The sequence below is a fragment of the Salvelinus fontinalis genome, chromosome 33 (assembly GCF_029448725.1).
Source record: "Salvelinus fontinalis isolate EN_2023a chromosome 33, ASM2944872v1, whole genome shotgun sequence".
Lineage (NCBI taxonomy): Eukaryota > Metazoa > Chordata > Actinopteri > Salmoniformes > Salmonidae > Salvelinus > Salvelinus fontinalis.
In genome coordinates, this window is record NC_074697.1 from 44,586,273 (window position 1) to 44,589,485 (window position 3,213).

A 3,213-nucleotide genomic window follows, 5' to 3' on the forward strand; every position below is an offset into this window, starting at 1 on the left:
CGCCTTCTGGATGATAGCGGGGTGAACAGGCAGTGGCTTGGTTGGTTGTTGTCCTTGATGATCTTTATGGCCTTCATGTGACATCGGGTGGTGTAGGTGTCCTGGAGGGCAGGTAATTTGCCCCCGGTGATGCGATGTGCAGACCTCACTACCCTCTGGAGAGCCTTACGGTTGTGGGCGGAGCAGTTGCCGTACCAGGCGGTGATACAGCCCGACAGGATGCTCTCGATTGTGCATCTGTAGAAGTTTGTGAGTGCTTTTGGTGCAAGCCGAATTTCTTCAGCCTCCTGAGGTTGAAGAGGCGCTGCTGCGCCTTCTTCACAACGCTGTCTGTGTGGGTGGTGGACCAATTCAGTTTGTCCGTGATGTGTACACCGAGGAACTTAAAACTTTCCACCTTCTCCACTACTGACCCGTCGATGTGGATAGGGGGGTGCTCCCTCTGCTGTTTCCTGAAGTCCACAATCATCTTCTTTGTTTTGTTGACGTTGAGTGTGAGGTTATTTTCCTGACACCACACTCCGAGGGCCCTCACCTCCTCCCTGTAGGCCGTCTCGAATATAGACATGTCAGTTCATGCTGCAGGAGCTCTGATAGTAATTATAACAACTTCCTCCAACCTGTGTAAGTCTATGGAAGGAGAACCATGTAATGAAGTCAATGTACCCAGAGGAAGACGGAAACTAGCTGTCTTCCGGCTACACCATGGTGCCACCCTACAGAGTGCTGTTGAGGCTACTGTAGACTTTCGTGGCAAAACTTTGTTTTAATCCATTATTTGGTGAAGTAAATATATTTAGTATAGTTTTATCTAAAAAAAACTACTTTTTTTAATGTTTCAATATTTTTATTTTCATAAAATTCACTGAGGAGGATGGTCCTCCCCTTCCTCCTCTGAGGAGCCTCCACTGCTGTAGATAGGGCTGACTTTGACTCAGTACCTTGGCATACTAAATAGTTCAGGTGCATCATTGTAATGTATGAGACTTTCACAAAAACTGGTAGCAAAGGACATGATTCTATATTATGCTAATAATTCACATTTAGTTGGGGATCTTGGCAGAAATATATGCAATTAAACTCCAGTGAGACTAGAAAAATCCTGCACCAGTATCGGATATTTGTGCTGAGGCAAAATAAAAGAATCCTGTGTTTAACTGTAAGTTAAATTACCCAAGAGTGTTGTTACAATGCCTTGTTACAATGTATATGCTCCATAAATTATTTAATTTGGAATCTCCCAAAAAAGAGTATAACTCTGAATAAATAGTATTTGCCTCCACTAACATCATTCAATGCATAGTAAGGGTTGACAGGTTAAAGGTCAAATTTCTTGGGAAACAAGAACCAAGTATTTAACTTAATATACAAAGGACAACAGAGCTATAAGATTTCCCATTGCTCCTGCATTACTTTGCAACTTGGCCTCGCCAACCAAACATCCTCCACTGGCACTATAGAACTAGGCCAAACTCATCCACCCACTGTGGCATGACAGAGTTGCATGGATATGGCATGGTAGGAGTAACCATCCAAGACGGCATCAGCTTTCTGCTAACCTCCATTGAACGCCTGAAATCCGTGTTTGCGCACGCCATGAAGAACTTGTTTCCAATTGAACATACTTCTTTCCGAAATAAATATTATTGGATTACATTTTAGAGTATCTGAGGAGTAAATAGAAACGTATTTTGACTTGTTGAAACAAAGTTTAGGGGTAGATTTTATGATTCCTTTTTCTGCAAGTTGATCGAGTGGATTACTCAAATCGATGGCGCCAACTAAACTGACTATTTGAGATATAAAGAAGGATTTTATCTAACAAAATGATACTACATGTTATAGCTGGGACCCTTTGGATGACAAATCAGAGGAAGATTTTCAAAAAGTAAGTGAATATTTAATCTTTACATGAAACCTGTGCCGGGGGAAAAATATTTCTCTGTAATAGCTACTGTAAATCGGACAGTAGAGTTAGATTAACAAGAATTTAAGCTTTCAGCCGATAGACACTTATATGTACCTAAATGTTTAAAATCCATAATATTTATTAGAATTTATTTGATTTGCACGCCCTCCAGTTTCACTGGAAGTTGTCCCGCTAGCGGGACACCGATCCTTATTAACTCTGCCGAGGTCACAGCAAAGTGAGCCATGGTCCCCCTCACTTTCACTCTTATTTTGTACACCCTCATCTCGCCTCATGAGAGTGTGGGTTCTTTAAAAGACGGACTCAATTTTGCTGTGGCTATAGAGAGAAATCCCACTCAGGCATGTGGGCGTTTGGGTTTCCAAATATATATTAAACACAGAAAGTATCAGGCTAGTCAGAATGCCGAGTCAAGATACCAAGTCAGCTTTGTTTCAATGTGGCTGGGTGTAAATATTGGGGAGTTGACACATTCAACCTTGTCAGCAGTTCAGTTTCGTCTCTGTTACTCACCCTAACACTCTCTAGTGTCAGATTTCACTTAGAAAGTGAACACTGAGCGCTCCAGTCATTCAGACACATGCAATTTCCCAGGCGATTCTGCTCCCATTCATGTGCTGATACAGTCCGTACACCCTGGCAGTCAAAGAAAGAGAGAGGAGATTAGTGAACCGTATCTGCGGACTGCATAATTAGCCATCATCTTTACTGTAATACTTTCTTTATCGCCCTGCTCCTTAGCACTTCTTTTAAGCAGTGGTTTTGAAACGTGAAGTGTGTCTGGGTTCTTAATTTCAGGACGAGGAATCAAGAGAAAAGTTTAATATAAAATGGATGAGGTTACAACTGTGCTTTTCACTGTAGTTCATTCTTCATAATTGTGTAAAACCATATTTCAGTGTTGATGTGTTCCTAAGTGAGGTGACATTCTGCTATCAGCCAGCCTTATAAATCACGAGAACTGGAACGTGAGTAGTGTTTCAATTCACAGGCATACAAGTTCCTTATAGTATATTGAGCCAATGGAGGGCTAGCTAATGGGGTCTCAACTGGGAGATGCAAATAGTGTATAATTAAACACACAAAGTCATGGGATTTAACATTGGTTAACCAGTAGTACTGTGGGTCTACATGATAGGAAATATTTGTTTAGAACATATTCTCACTCTACTGTACATTCCTACATGGAGCAGTAAGGCACTAAACACAGCAGACTACAATATGCATGGGGCATTTAGCCTACAGATGAGATAGGCCTTGTGCTAGAGTGTGATTTCCCCTAC